The 15,903-nt window shown below is 46.9% G+C and overlaps 2 long non-coding RNA genes across 2 annotated transcripts in view; both read left to right on the plus strand.

Moving 5' to 3' along the window:
- LOC110255633 overlaps positions 1-3,289 on the plus strand; it is a 139,135-nt gene extending 135,846 nt beyond the window's left edge. The window contains exons 3-4 of the long non-coding RNA XR_002336203.1: positions 2,410-2,595; positions 3,252-3,289. This is a non-coding gene — a long non-coding RNA (uncharacterized LOC110255633). The remainder of the gene's footprint in view (positions 1-2,409; positions 2,596-3,251) is intronic.
- Positions 3,383-15,903, plus strand: part of LOC110255634 — a 78,309-nt gene continuing 65,788 nt past the window's right edge. Inside the window, exons 1-3 of the long non-coding RNA XR_002336204.1 lie at positions 3,383-3,422; positions 3,697-3,875; positions 6,420-6,624. This is a non-coding gene — a long non-coding RNA (uncharacterized LOC110255634). The remainder of the gene's footprint in view (positions 3,423-3,696; positions 3,876-6,419; positions 6,625-15,903) is intronic.

Here is a 15,903-nt window from a genome sequence, read left to right on the forward strand (position 1 = left end):
TGCATCTCAAATGCATGGTCTTCTCAGATTTCAACAGCAGCAAGGCACAGGCAAACCTCAAACAGCAAATGTTTCTCAAACCACTGCTCGCTAGTATCCCATTGGCTGAGGCAAGTCCCCTGGTCAGTGGGAGCCCAGGATGGAGCTGCAGACTCTGCTCCTCCATCGCATCGCAGGGCCTGGAGCGGGGCAGAACACAAGTGATGACTTTATTTCCCATCCCTCAAACTCATGTCTCTCAGACTAGAGGAAGCGAGGCAGTGGCAGAGCTGGGCCTCCTCCAGGGTTCCAGCTCCGGAGGTCGCCAATGGTCCACACGCCCTGCAGGCTCACTCTTGCGGGAACTTGGTCTCTGAGCAGAGAAGGGTCAGGGAAAGTCTGGTGGAAGATGCGTGAGCAGGACCTCTCATGTGGCTGCCAAGGTTCCAGGCCGACCACAATGAGGCCAGCAGAGGGGACAAGCAGGTGGCTGAAGGCCTTCAAGGTCAGAGTCAGACACTTGGGCTTTGGTGGGCCAGGAAATCTCCAGGCCCAGGACTAGGTCTGACATATTCCTGTGCCCAGAATAGGCAACTGATGAGACTGTGTTAGGGTAAGTGAAGCCGCGAATGTAAGTAACGCACAGGTGTTTCTGCTTCACAAAATCCTACTTGAAAAATATAAAACATTTTTATTTTAAATAACTAAGTAAAAAAGAGGGGCTCTAAATATAAAGTTTACAGATATGAATAAAACTACCCTTGTCCTATCATATAACAACTCTTCAATAAATTTTGCAATGTAATTTTTGTAATTGAAGTATAGTTGATTTAAATGTTGGGCTAGTTTCTGGTGTACAGCAAAGTGATGTGTGTATATATATATTCTTTTCTACATTCTTTTCCATGTGGTTAATTACAAGATATTGAATATAGCTCCCTGTACACAACGGATGTTTTGTTTATCCATTCTGTAAACAACAGTGCAATGTAATTCTTTGTTCTTACTTTGAATCTCTGCTGTCTAGCGCAGACAACTCTACCCAATATTCTGTGATCATCTATGTGGGAAAAGAATCTGAAAGGGAATGGGTGTGTGTATATGCAGAATTGAATCACTTTGTCATTCACAATATCGTAAATCAACTAGACTTCAATACAACGTGAAAAATACATTAAAAAAAAGTGGCGTTCCCATCATGGCTAGAGTTCGCATCGTGGCTCAGTAGGAACGAAAGTGCCTGGTATCCATGACCATGTGGGTTCCATCTGTGGCTTTGCTCAGTGGGTTAAGGATCCGGCATGGCCGTGAGCTGTGGCGTAGGTCGCAGATGCAGATCGAATCAAATCTGGTGTTGCTGTGGCCGTGATGTAGGCGGGTGGCTGCAGCTCCCATTCGACCCCTAGCCTGGGAACCTCCATATGCTGCAGGTGCAGCCCTAAAAAGCAAAAAATATATATATGTATTTTAATATACAATAATTCATATTATATATTAAATATATGACCCATGTTTATATATGCATATATATTTGTGTATAAAATATGTACGCATATATATTTACATATTAAAATGTAAATTTGGGGGGTTGACTTTCTTTTCTCCACAAAAAGCCAACTGAGTCCCTTGTATCACCTTACGCTTCCTTCCTCCCCATTTACTGAGTTTAAAGGGGCACAGGCAAATAATTACAAAATAATACCAAATAATTACGTAACATACCAAGACCCCAATTAGCTAAAGACTGTTTTTTAAACAAAACATCTTTTAAATAGAGCCATTCAGCACTCAAGTTACCCAAACACGTCATGGGTGACCGTTGAGTGTCCCAGTGACCCGGCACATGGATAAGGGCCCTAGGATAGCTGTGACTCCCGAGAGCAGCAGCACAAGCAAAGCCAAAAGGACCAGGCTCTACAAACTTCTCCTCCGCACGCAGCCTCCAGATCGGGCCCAGCCCCCGACGACACAGCAGAAGACACCAGGGTTGTGTGTCTGGCCTTTGCCCCCAACCCCAGCTGGTGGCTCCCCCCTGACCCTGGTTAAAGGGAGGCGCTAAACACCCAGAGCTGTGAACACCATGTGCCAAGGACATTACATGTCACGTCAGAATGAGAATTCGGGGGTGCAGCTAAAGTTACAGGAAGCAGCACTGAGTTGTACTCTGGTGACATGCTCCTTGTGGCCGAAGGTCTGAATGATGTGACAGCCACCTGCCACCATGTCCCTGGCTGGGACCACAGATGTGCTGTTTGCCAGACAGAGGTGGTGAAGGCCAGGACATCACAGACGTGACCAATAGGAGAGAGGGCTTGCAGGCTGTCACGATTTGGGCTGTAAAGATGCCCATCTCCTGGCAGACGTGCAGGCCCAGCCAGGGGGCCTTGAGATGCACCGGCTCAAGCTCATGTCGGGGTCTTTTTCCTGTAGTTATTTATTTTTTTGAGAAGCATGGTCCAGATGGACCCCAGCAGCCTGAAGAGCAGCCCACCAGAAACATGCCTGTGGCCGGGCCCTGGAGCAGCACACCCAGCGCCCCCAAGTCTTGCATCTGACTGGCACCACCTGCACCACCTACTCCAATGACAGACCCCTCGAGACCAAACCTCCTGATGGGTAAGACATCCAGGCTTCACGGGAGGGGAGGGGAGGTAGTTTAGTTCACCAGGAGTTTGGAATTCCTCAGAGCGCTTTCTTTGGGCCTCTCCTTTATTATTATTATTTTACTGAAGTAAGTTGATTTTCAGTGCAGTGCCCATTTCTGCTGTACAGCAAAGTGACCCAGTCATGCATATATATAGATTATTTTTCTCATGCTATCTTCCATCATGTTCTATCCCCAGAGACTGGATAGAGGTCCCTGTGCTGCACAGTCCAGCCTCACACTCGCCGTCTGTTTTCCCCCAGCAGCGGCCCAGCAGGAAGCAGCGCAGGCGGCCCAGGCCGGCGCTTACCCAGGGAGGAAGGAGGCAGATTGTGCTCCATGCCATCTGCTAGAATGTCACTCTGTTCTTTTCAAGGGGGCCTCCTTAAACCCCGCTCTTCCATATGATTTTTGGTGTAAACATGCACTGAACGTCCCGAGGAGCATCTTACACGCGGAAAGATACAGGAGCTAACAGAATGCAGAGGCAGGGCCTCCTTCCTGAGGAGACATAAAACCCGCATCTCCAGTCCCAGCTGCGGGGTCTTGGGTGTGTTACTTCCACACTCTGTGCCTCATTTTCCTCGTGTGTAAGAAATGAAAAGCTTTTTTTTTTTTTTTTCCACAGTATATATAAGTTCCCAGGACCATAGCAATGCTGGACCCTGGCCACAGCTCACAGCAACGCCAGATCCTTAGCCCACTGAGCGAGGCCAGGGATCAAACCAGCATCCTCACGGATGCCAGTCAGATTCACTTCTGCTGAGCCATGATGGAAACTCCAAGAAAAGTCTCTGAAGTAAGTTTAGAAATGTCCTGCTTTGAACCTGGGTTAGATGTCGATTCCTGTACAAGAGGGGTCGAGGTGGGGGCGGGGGGATGCTAAGAGAGCTGACCAGGGATGCGGCTGAGCATCCTGTGCTCCGGCAGCCCCCTTGCAGCAAAGAATTCTCTTGCCCAGATGGCATTCAGGCCAATATTCAGAAACGGCCTTAAAGTAACCTACTCAACAGAAATAGCTGGGAAAAATAACAGAATTTCCAGTAGGGAAAAGAAGCTTTTTCTGTTCAAAGGGAAGTTCGGTGAGGATAAACATGCAGCCTGAGGAACTCAGGAGTCAGGCTTTTTGCTGATACGGAATTCTGAGCTTTCCTTCCGGGCCGATGTTTTGGAGGCAGGATATTCAAGCGCCGAGGAAAAGAGAACAGAAGAACCAGAGGAATGATAAGCTCATCCATTTAACCCTAAAAAGGTAAAAATGCTTACTTCTGTGATTGAAAAAAACAACAACTGACAACTAAGAAGCAATCATTTCTAGAGCTTTTAGACACCAAGTTGGTTAGAACTCTCAAAGCCGTCTTGGGATAACTCCGACACTAAGCCAAAGACCGAGCTGAAGTTAACCTTCCACTTTTCTTGTTCTTATTAAAATACTAACTGTATGCTCTAGAAAAGGAAGCAGAGAGCTTTAAGAAGGAACTTTGAAATAAAAACAAGCATTGGCAAAACAGCTACTTTACTTACATATCTTTATGAACAACTGATTTTTAATAAATTTAGAAAACCAATATCACTAGTATGAGAGCTATCCAGGTGGTTGCCACTGGGTTTTTAAATATCTGAGCGAAAGACATTTAGGATAGTTTAGGTTATTGTTCAGGAAATTTCTCTCCTCTCTGACTAAGGGTGGCATGTAATCTCCCGCCCATTAAGGCTGGGCTGACCATGTGACTCTTTGACCAAGGGACATATGCAGTCGGGACCCCAGCAGAGGCCCGAGAAATGCTTCTGTAATTCGTTTTGTCTTGTGTCCTTGAGAGATGCAGCATGAGAAGACGCCTCAGAGGCTGCTGCCCTTCCCATTTGGGGCAAGAAAATACAGGTAGAGCCACTGAACGCCCTCTCCAGCCTGGAGCTATCCTGCAGCCCCTGGCAGGGCCACCCAGCCTAAGTGAGCTCAGATCAACCAAAGCACCCTACGTCTGCACACCTGTGAACTTGATAATAAATGCTGGTTATTAAAACGCACGAAGTTTGGGGATGGTTAGTTACACAATATCATAGTGGCTATAGCAACAATAGATCAGCAAGTTTTTATGATTTGGGTTTTAAATGAGTTCACTACAAATGGGATTCTAAAGAGCAAATGGGGCATTTCTCTTCCCCGCCAGGGATAATAAGGATGAGTTCTATGTACTGAGTTGCTGACTGAAATATATGTTTGGTAGAACATGGAATTGGCTGCACGAGGGCAGACTTCTAGGAGGGTCCATTTCTACAAGGTGCAGACATGTCTTTCAAATCATTTTCAGGCATTTGACTAAGAGTGGCCTTTCTAAAGAACCGCTCTTGGCTGCGTGTGGGGCTTGGAGAGAAACTAAGCTCCGAGTTAGGAAACCATCCCGGCTGCAGCACTGTTCTTTGCCTCTGGGGAAAAGCCCGTGGCTTCATTGTTTCAATTCTTCGAATTTCCAGGAAGGTTTCTTCCATTTGGCTTGTGAGCTTGGGGATGGAGAGCAGAGAGGGACAGAGCAGCCTTACAGAGGCAACCGCTGAGCTGCTTAAACAAAGGTTGTTGACTCTTTGCAATCAAAACTCTCGTTTGCATAAAATGAGGAATCATTAAATCTCCTCTGAATTGTGATCACTCCTAATAGAATTGAATTGCAACATTCAGGTCAGTGGCTGGAGTGCAAAGGCAATTTCTTCTAGAAAGGTTTTTAAATGAATTTTTCTCCTTATTCACAGGAGGCTGAGGCTAGAACCCAGCGTGAACGAATATTAGGTGAACATGTGTGAGATTCTGGACAAGTGCATTGGCATGGGTTCCGCAAGCTGGGGAAGGTTTCTAGCTGAGTTTAGATTATTCAGCTGTCCACTGGCGAATCTGAATGTGTGGGAGACGCAGAAGGGCTGTGTTACAAGCTAGAACTTTCACTTTAGTCAGGGCCTTTTTCACATTAGCATGAGGTGGACAAAAGGAGCCCGAGAAATAACAGAGTACAGCTGAAGTTAGCAGAATCAGAGAATGCTAGAACTTACGGCCATCTGAGAGGCCAGCAAAACGGGCCCAACCTGTCACATTAAGGACATGGAACCCTTCAGGAAGGCGGAGATCTACCCAAGGCTGTGCAGACAGTAATTTCCAGAGGCAGGTTCCCTGATTCCTAATTCTAGGTATTTCCCAGGTTAAAGGCAGCCTGTGGGAGTGAAAGTTCCTGAACACAGAAACATCAATGACGGCCCTATGTCCACAGAGGGGTGACTTCGTGGCCTTGCACGGCAGCCCTAGTGGACGCCTCTGCTTTGCTGCGGCATCGGGGCTCTGCGGAGGGAGAGGACCCCCTGGGGGCCGCCTTTCCCATTGGGCGGGCTTGGGGGCCCCTGGCAGAGTTCCCGTTTCCCGCCGATCTGTGGTGACCAGGCTGCCCTGGGTGCCCGTGGCCTGGCCACACGGTCCTATCTGTGGGCGTAGTGCGGCTGCGCAGGGCGCGAGGGGAGGTCAGTGGCTCCTGGCAGGTGCGGGTTACATAAGCCTCCTGCCAGGCGCCCGAGCGGAAAGGCTGGCCCCGCGCTTGCGAGGGAAGAGAACACGCCGCGGGCAGAGTGCGGCTGGGGTGCAAAGGCCTGCTCGGCGGGGTCCTGGGCAGTGAAGGGCGGCCCCCCATTGTCCAAGGAGGAGGAGGAGGAGAGGCCCCGCGCCCTAGAACGCAAAGTGCTTCCGCTTTGTCTGGGCTTTGAGGGGCGTGGGGCTTGTTTATTCTTCCAGTGGCTTATTCTGTACCCTCATTTCCAGGGGCGAACGCTTCATTCACTTTTCTCAGTGGAGCAAGAACAGACTGATTGGCCCTCTGGGTGTTCGCGAATGAAAGGTCATCCTTCCGCTCGGCAGACACCTCCAGTCGGGCGGAGAAAGCCTGGGCTGTGACCTGAAAAAGCTCCCTGCGCGGTGCCCCTCGGCCAGGCCAGGCCAAATGCTGTCCTCAGAGGACGCAGGCAAGGTGAGAACGCGGGCTGGGGCCTTAAACCACAAAGAGAGGGAAGCAGGACGGGTATGGGGCGGGGTGTTAATAAATACAGCAGGAGGGAGAAAATCGGGGCAGAGAGGCTGTAGAGAAGATTGGCCGGTTATAGCTGGGAAGGGTGGCCTCTTTTGCCTTGACAAGTAGTTCTGCCAAGACAGCATCTGGCCAGATGAAAGCAGGTCTGACTTCCAGGTTAACACCACATACTTTCTTTTTTCCTTTTACAGCCACACCTGCATTTGGAAGTTCCCAGGGCTAGGGATTGATCAGAGCCCAGAGCTGCAGCCGGGCCTATGCCAGGGCCACACGGATCCGAGCCACATCTGTGAACTTCGCAGTTTGCGTCAATGTGGGATCCTTAACCCACTGAGCAAGGCCAGAGATTGAACCTGCAACCTTACAGAGACAAAAGTCAGGTCCTTAACCCACTGAGCCACAACGGGAACTCCCCAAATATATTTGTTTATTCATCAGTCCATCAGTGGGCAATGGAACGTAGTGCCTAAAGCTCAGACTCCCGAGTCCAACAGTCGTGGATTCAAGCTCCAGTCAACAATTTACCAGCTGCGCTAAGGCCTTGGTTTTCTCATAATTAAAAAAAAAAAAAAAAAAAAAGAGATCCTGTCATGGCTTAGTGGTTAGCAAAACGACTAGCATCCATGAGGACGCGGGTTCAACCCCTGGCCTCACTCAGTGGGTTAAGGATGCTCATTGACGTGAGCTGTGGTGTAGGTCGCAGATGTGGCTCGGATCTGGCATTGCTCTGGCTGTGGTGTAGGCTGGCAGCTACAGCTCCAATTGGACCCCTAGCCTGGGAACCTCCATGTGTCGCATGGGGCAGCCCTTAAAAAAAAAGACAAAAAGACAAAAAAAAAGAAAAAAAAAAGAAAAAAAAAAAGGAGAGGGGGAAAGAAAGAAATAGTAGCTCCTTCATAGAGTTATTGTATTTATTTATTTATTTATTTACTTTGTCTTTTCCCTTTTTAGGGCCGCACCTGAGGCATATGGAGGTTCCCAGGCTAGGGGTCGAATCAGAGCTGCAGCTGCCAGCCTACACCACAGCTCATGGCAATGAGCATCCTTAACCCACTGAGCGAGGCCAGGGATCAAACTTACAACCTCATGGTTCCCAGTCAGATTTGTTTCTGCTGCGCCACGATGGGAACTCCAAGTTATTGTATTTAATGCGATAATGCGCGCGTGCTTGGTAAAATATAATACATAGTCACTTCTCAAGTTGTGGCTATTGTTTAATGAGCACCACGGTAGACATAGCACCTAAAGAGACACAGAGGATACAAACGGCATGTAAGGCAAACATCCATGAAGCAACACAGAACAGCCCAAGGTAGGACAGAATATCCGGGGCACACTGAAGTTCTACGTGGCTTCACACAGCCAACGGCATGAAGAGCCAAGCTCTTATGCTTCAGCATCAGTTGAGGCGTATGTAAAAGTAGGTGCTAGCGATATGTTTGGAACATAGTCTCTTCTAAACAAGTGCTTTTCCAGCAGAAATATGCATAGGAATCACCCAGGGACCTCCTCATAATATTGATCAGAGTTCAGTCCTGGAGCAGGGTCTCAGATTCTGCATTTCTAAGAAGCTTCTAGCAATGTTATGTCACTGCTCAGGAGCAGCAAGGACTTAGGAGTTGGTGCAGGTTCCAGGTAGCACACGTGGTGCTTCTTTTACACCTATTCTTTACTAACCACAGAGGAGGAGGAAGATGAGAAGGAAAGAGCCGAGAGAAATAGGGCTTAGGTCTCTACTCATGAGTTTTTGGTCCCCTTCTAAATTGTCATTGGTCAGGAAAACGTCATCACCTGTGCTGCCACCACCACCACCAAGGTTCTCTACCTGAAAAAAACTCACTGAGCAAGAATGCGATGATCCAGAACCAGACCTTGAGTGAGTGCTTAACAGAAGTGGATAAGAGCAGTGACCATAAGGCACACTTAGGAAGTAGCATTTGAACCAAAAGCAAAAAGCAATAACACCACTTTGCATCTTTGTGCACTCTGAAATAGAGAAGGTGGATAGTGACAAAATCCAGGGACAGAATCTCCCAGTGCCCTATCCTTCTACTTCTACTCTTTATAATCACTCAGTTCCACATGGGTTGCTTCCTGATTACTTTTTGGATAACTCATCATGGCTGTGTCCCCAACACACAGTGGATTACTCTCTGCTCACGTATAGAGATCAAAATTATTTTCTTCTTGACTCTTCCGCTTGTTACCTGACTAAATTTAAGCGATGTTTGCTTTTCCACAAAGACAATAAAGACTATAAAGGTCAGTTGCCCAGGCTGCAGACTGTGAACATGTTCTGGATGTTAGAAGCCTTGCAGAAATGCAGAAATCGCTGACCTGTCTGTCCACGCAGGTTTTGCATTGACCAATGTGTGGTCATTCTGATTATATAATCATGTGCGGCACATGGGATGCACGTCTTTGGGTGAGGAGATTAAACCTTTGGTATCTTCTCCAGCTGAGCAGATCTTAAAACATACGCTTTGAATTGTCCCTTCTTTCTTGGTATTTTTCCAAGGTCCTACAAAGCGAGTTATACCCACTTATTTCCAGGAAACAAATTGAGGGAGAAATTACAGGGAGGGAAAGTAGTTGGTTTATTGTATATGTGGCTCTATTCTGCAAACCCATAAGGAGAAAGAGGAAGGGCATTTTATCTCTGGGACCGGAAAAGATGCAGGATTTGGAGAGGAAGGCCTGACTTACCTCAAAAACATGGTCTTTGATGGAATGGAGGGCTTCCAAAGGGGGTGATTTCAGGAGCCTTCAAAGAATTTCTTAGTCTACAAAACCTCCCCAAGCAGGCTTACTTTTTACAGAAATTTGTAGACTCTATAACAAAGACTTTGATTTTATAACTAGCAAGATTAATAATAATTACCTGCATTTTGGAAACTTCTCTTTCTTTTTTTTTTTTTTTTGCTTTTTAGGGGCAAACCCTCGGCACATGGAGATTCCCAGACTAGGGGTCAAATCGGAGCTACAGCTGCTGGCCTATATCACAGCCATGGCAATGCCAGATCCTTAACCCACTGAGCAAGGCCAGGAATTGAACCCACAACCTCATGGTTCTTAGTTGGATTTGTTTCTGCTGTGCCACCATGGAACTCTGAAATTTCACTTTCCATGGCATTTTGAAAGTCAAACATGGCAACAAGTACTGTAATAGTTTCTCTTTTTTGAACTTAGATTTTACTCAGTAGTAGCTTTTATGTTTTATAATGGCTTTTCTGTTTTATCACCACTCTGCATCTTTTCGCACTCTGATTATTTCCGCTTTAACAATCAGCACTTCAAAGGTCATGGGGAAAAATCAAAGTGGCTGCCTTTTTAAAGTGGCTTGGGGTTGGTTTTTTGGTTTGGGTTTTTTTGTTTGTTTGTTTGTTTCCTGTCTTCTATTTTTTATCTATTTTTTTGGGTTTTTTTGTTTGTTTGTTTTTTCCTGTCTTCTATTTTTTATGCCTTTTTAAAGTGGCTTGGAGTTGGTTTTTTGGTTTGGGTTTTTTTGGGTTTTTTTTTTTTTCCTGTCTTCTATTTTTTTATCCTACTTGCCACATCAGCTGGAGCCTGACTTTTCTAGAACTGAGGCTTCTGTGTTTATCACACAGCACAGGATGGAGTCTGTCCGACGTGCTGCTGACGGGTCCCCTCGTAGCCGTGTCAGAAAGCCAGCTTCTTATCCAAGGAAAGTTTAAAAACCGATATACATGTTGGAACACAAGAATCCTTCATCTCTGATTCTTTTCTTGTTGAAATTCGAGCAGGTTTCCCCAAGCAGATCATGGGCGGGCTGGCAAAACACATGAACAGCAAGGGGTAGATGTGCTCGTCCTCAGGATCATTCGTTTTGCTGATGAAAACGCAACTAAAAAGTCTGCAGCACCCCCCAGGGCCCCAAAAGACAGGAGGATTCACGTAATTGAAATGGCATGTGGCTTGGGTTTCACTTTCTCCCAGTGAGAACTTGGAAAGCCGAAGACCCGGCAGGGAGGAATCCATCGGTGGCCGGGCCGAAGCCTCGGACCCCGTCCCTCCCTTCCGTCACAGCTTTATTATTCCAGAGAAACCAGGAAGGGCCAGGTCCACCCCGGGAGTGGGGTCTTTGAGCTAGAGTAGACTGAGATAGTGGTTGGCTTTGAGAAAGTCTCAGTAAAGTCAACGGGCAGTTCCTGAGCAGAAACCGCCCCTTGGAGGAGCCCAGCCCAGAAACGCCCCCATTTCCAGGGCAGCCTGACTGTGCCAGGCGTTGGCTGCAAGCTGCTGGTGGGAAGCACGGCCTCTGCACCAGCCCCGCGGGGATGTGCAGGCACAGAGGCCCGTGGGTTGTCAGTGGTTATGCTCCTGATGCTCAGAACGGGAGTCCTGAGTAGCACACCATCAAGGGCCACCAGCGGGGGCTTAGCTGTGCATAAAGGGGACATGGAAGAATTATCCCACCCCCTTTTTTTTTTGCTTTCTAGGGCCGCAACCGTGTCATATGGAAGTTCCCAGCCTAGGGGTCGAAACGGAGCTGTAGCTGCCGGCCTACACCACAGCCACAGAAACACAGGATCCAAGCTGTGTCTGTGACCTACACCACAGCTCACGGCAACGCCGGATCCTCAACCCACTGAGCGAGGCCAGGGATCGAACCTGCATCCTCATGGATCCTAGTTGGGTGCGTTACCGCTGCGCCACAAAGGAAACTGCAGGGAAGAATTATTCTAATTTAAGAAATGAGTGTGAATGCACATGAATGAAGATAAGGAGATCAGAAAAGCCATAGAATTTATATTAAAAAAGAGGACAGTGTGTTCACAGCCATCATGTCTGAAAAGAACTAAAGCTTAAAAGAGCTCAGAGGGAGAAAGGGACACTTTTTCTTTAAGACTCACTTGAAGCATGAATAGAAATGAGAAAGCTGTAGCTTCTTTTCATGGAAAAGACAGAATGCACTAAAGTATTCATTGATGTGCCCCACCAAAATCTGTCGGCTGTCCCACCGTGCACAGAATTCAGCTAAGCACCAGGGATACCAATGAGAGAGAATTTCTCTTCCATTAACATGTCCAGGGCCATGGACCCTTTAGAGAATCTTACGAAGCCACCACCAAAGATGGCAAAGGGTTTGTGAGGGACGAAGTGGGGAGAAAGATGCTAAGTGGTCAAGGGATGAAGGAAGACAAGATAATCAGTAAATATTTGCCAGAAAATATTCACCAGAATCATGCAGTAAATATTCGCCAGAATCGTGCCTGCAAATCCATGGACCCCTCCACTCTCCAAAAGCAGGAGACCGAGGCACTTGCCTTCATTATCGTATAAACTCTAAATCTCAAATTCCTAACACATACCTGTATTCTCTGAGAGAATGATTTTTCAGAGAAGAAAGAAGAACAGATACTCAGCAGGATAAGGAAAAAACATCATAAGAAATGACAATCTGTCCTCTGTGATTTTCCGTCTCGTGGCTGTAACACATTTTATCTCAGGATACTCAAGGGCTGTATGCAAATGACACTGCTAACTCACAGCCTGTTTTCTTCCAGAAAACATGAGAAGCAGAATACGTCTCGGGTAAATGAAGGCATGATCTCCCCAAAGTGGAAAAATACAAGTAAACAAGCAAACATGTCAGTAATCCTGAGGAGGCTTCGAGACCGGGTTATGTGTTCTTAGGAAGGGAGACGTCACCAGAAAACAGTACGGATTTAGTCAAAGCAGAGTGTAGCTCACTATCTTTTTGTGGTACGTTATCACTAGACTGGCAGGTTAGGGACCAGGGTAAACATCATATTCTGTACTTTGATCAAGAATTCACAGGTTGCCGGCATTCCCATAGTGGCGCAGCGGAAATGAATCTGACTGGTATCCATGAGGTTGCAGGTTCGATCCCTGGCCTCATTCAGTGGGTTAAGGATCCGGTGTTGCCATGAGCTGTGGTGTAGGTTGCAGACTCGGCTCAGATCCCGCATTGCTGTGGCTGTAGTGTAGGCTGACAATTGCCGCTCCGATTGGACCCCTAGCCTAGGATCCTTCATGTGCCGTGGGTGCAGCCCTAAAAAAGAAAAGAAAAAAAAAAGGAACTCACCGGTTGCCTCACACTTGGTTATTGGACAGAGCAGCACAAACTGCATGGTAATACAACTAGGAGAACACGCAAGTGCTTGGTGGCTGAACCCAAAGGACTGTCACTGTCAAACTGATGACATCACTGGTGTTTGTCAGAAATCCGTCTGGCCCCGTCCAGTTCAGCATTATTATATCAATGACTGTGATGATCTAGCAGCATGTAGTTAAAATTGGGGAATATCACTCAGCTAAGGGTGCAGTAACATTGTCCAGGAAGAGTCTGGATCTAAAATTGGTGGAAATAGATTAAGGCCTTTGGTTTTTGCTAAATTTATGTTTTAATGGAGCTAATAAGACACTCAGAACACAAGACTGTCATTTCACTTCACATGGGTTAAGCCACAGTTCCTTTTTTTTTAACCATTTTTTAAATTGGAGTATAGTTAATTTACAGTGTTGTCTTAGTTTCATGAGTACAGCAATGTGATTCAGTTTTGGTTTTTTTTTTTTTTGTCTTTTGTCTTTTTAGGGCCATAGGTGTGGCATATGGAGGTTCCCAGGGTAGGGGTCAAATCAGCCACAGCTGCTGGCCTACACCACAGCCATAGCTGCAGCAACACAGGATCTGAGCCGCATCTGCAACCTACGCCACAGCTCACAGCAACGCTGGATCCTTAACCCACTGAGCCAGGCCTGGGATTGAACCCTCGTCCTCATGGATACTAGTCAGGTTTGTTAACCACTGAGCCACGATGGGAACTCCAAAGTGATTCAGTTCTATACATATATACGGGTATATGTATGTGTGTGTGTGTATATATATATATACTTATATATATTCTTTTTCAGATTTTTTTCCATTACTGGTTATTATGCAGTATTGAATATAGTTCCCTGTTCTATACAGTAGGTCCTTGTTGTTTATTTTATACGTAGTATTGTGTAAGTTACTCCCAAACTCCTAATTTAAATTAGGCCACACTTTCAGCCGTACTATGTGTACTCCTGGGTGCCATATTTTGAAGAGTATGTTTATAGACTGCACCTGTCCTGATGAAAACACAGAATAATGAATGACCTCAGAATAATTCAACATGAGCAATGAATGGAGGAACTGGGGAGTGCTCAGCATGGAGAAGTAATTTAGAGTGTCCATGCTGTTTAAACTGTTCAGAAGGATTACATAAATAGAGAGTTACACATATTTTCTGTGGCTCTGGGGGAAAGAACACATGATTATATATGACAGGAAAAGGTTGACTTTGCTTTTAAAGAAAAACTTCTTTTTTTTTTACCACTGATCGCTGAAAAAAAAGAAAAGAAAAATGTTTTGGAAATATGACAGCTTCCCCATTACTAGAGGTTTCTAAGTACGTATTCACCTGATAACTCAAAGACTACTTAGTCAAAAGAGAGCCATGCCTCAGAATTCAGTTGGACTAAATTCATTTTAACCACACTAAAATAGAAAAGGCTTCAGAGCAGAGGTGGAGGTCAGGGAAACTGACCATCAACTTCCTTCACGTAATTATCTCTTGGGATCTTTCCAGCCAAAAATCGGTGGCTATCATTGCTCTGCAACTTTTAAAAAATCATTTTCCTAATACTGTGTCAGTCAGGATAAGTTAGGTTTTGCTGCAGCAACTAACGGACTTAAAATTGCAGTGGCCCGAAGTGATGAAGGTTTATTTCTTGCTCAAACTACACACCCATCTCAAACTGCTGGACGCCCTTCAGGACCCGAAGCATCGTGGCTTGTCAGCAGCAGTGGGCGAGTTGAGGATCTTGAAGCCTTCTGCCTGCCCGGATCTAGTCACAGGCTCACTCAGCAATTCCGTGTGCTCTAAGGAGACGAAAGCAGTTACCCTAAGCAGGAACCAATGATTATCTGAAGTTAAAATGGATCCGTGTCTTCAACAAGCAAAAGAGCCTAAGGAAAAAGCACTGACTATCTTCTGGGGTCAGGCCCTGCCCCTGTCATGAACTTTCTCTGGGATCCTGAGGAGATCACCTCTTTATACCTGTTTCTCTAAAATAAGGGGAAGAGCCTTTTTTTTGTCTCAGAACTGTAGTTTCATCAAACAATGAGTCAGTAATTACAAATGTAACTCAGACCATTTCAACAACCATGCAGACAGCGGATAATGAAGAAATGCTCCATGACCAACACGGACAGCCAAGAGTCCCCTGTATACTGAATGAGTTTTAGTAAAAGCTTTCAATGCAGGAGGCACTTCTGTCTGTGCAGTGGCCTTTGAAGCATTTCCCTCACTTTCCAGGGAGGTACGTCAAAGCCATTGCCTCACTCCCCGTTACAGAGGCAGACTGAACAAGGGAGCCTCTGAAGACCTTGAGTTGGTCTGAGGATCAGGAAGAGATGGTCCCTGGCTCCAGGCCCCTCTCGTGCCAGTTTGCAAACTCCACCGCCTTCTCTGGCCTTCTCCCGCCCTTGCTCCTGTTTCAATGCTCTACGCCATCTTGGCGTGGAACGTGGAGAATGTGGGACACTTGGGCGGTGGAGAAGAAGACTTGTGCCAATGGTCTTCTCAAAAATAGTTCCAGTTCACCCACGACCTGGCCTGCCCCCACAAGGAGGTCACACGAGGGAGGCTGGGCACACGATGGAGTCACTTTGGTCCAAAAGCAGCCCAGATGTTCCAGGCACCCATGCTCTGCCTGCAGAGGGCCAAGTAGTGACCACGCATCCAGGAATGTGGGCCCAAGTCCATGTGCTCCCAGCCGGAGGAGATTCCCTGTGCAGGAAACTGACCGGGACTTGGAAGGTGAATTGGAAAGTTGGGAGGCTCAGGTCGCTCAGGTCACAGACTGGACAGGGTGCACGCAGATACCGCGGGGCAGGGTGGAGGGGATGCTCTCCCATCATGAAGACTGTCCTCCCTCGGGGTCACACAGCCACCCCGGGAGAGCTGCGCAAGGGTCCAGGCCAGGCATGGAGGCATGAACACGCTCACTTGACACACTGGCTCACATGCTTCTCAGCCACCACCGAGCAAGCCAACTCTCGGAGGATTTAGAACCAAGGACTCCATAGGACCTCGTCAGAATGCAAATAGATATGGTGCCTGCCCTTAAGGAACTTCGTGATTGACAGGGGAGACCAGGCAGAAACATACCGAACAACTAGGAAAAATTGCAAGGCAGTACAGC

This window comes from Sus scrofa, chromosome 10 (genome assembly GCF_000003025.6).
Source record: "Sus scrofa isolate TJ Tabasco breed Duroc chromosome 10, Sscrofa11.1, whole genome shotgun sequence".
In the NCBI taxonomy this organism is placed as follows: domain Eukaryota; kingdom Metazoa; phylum Chordata; class Mammalia; order Artiodactyla; family Suidae; genus Sus; species Sus scrofa.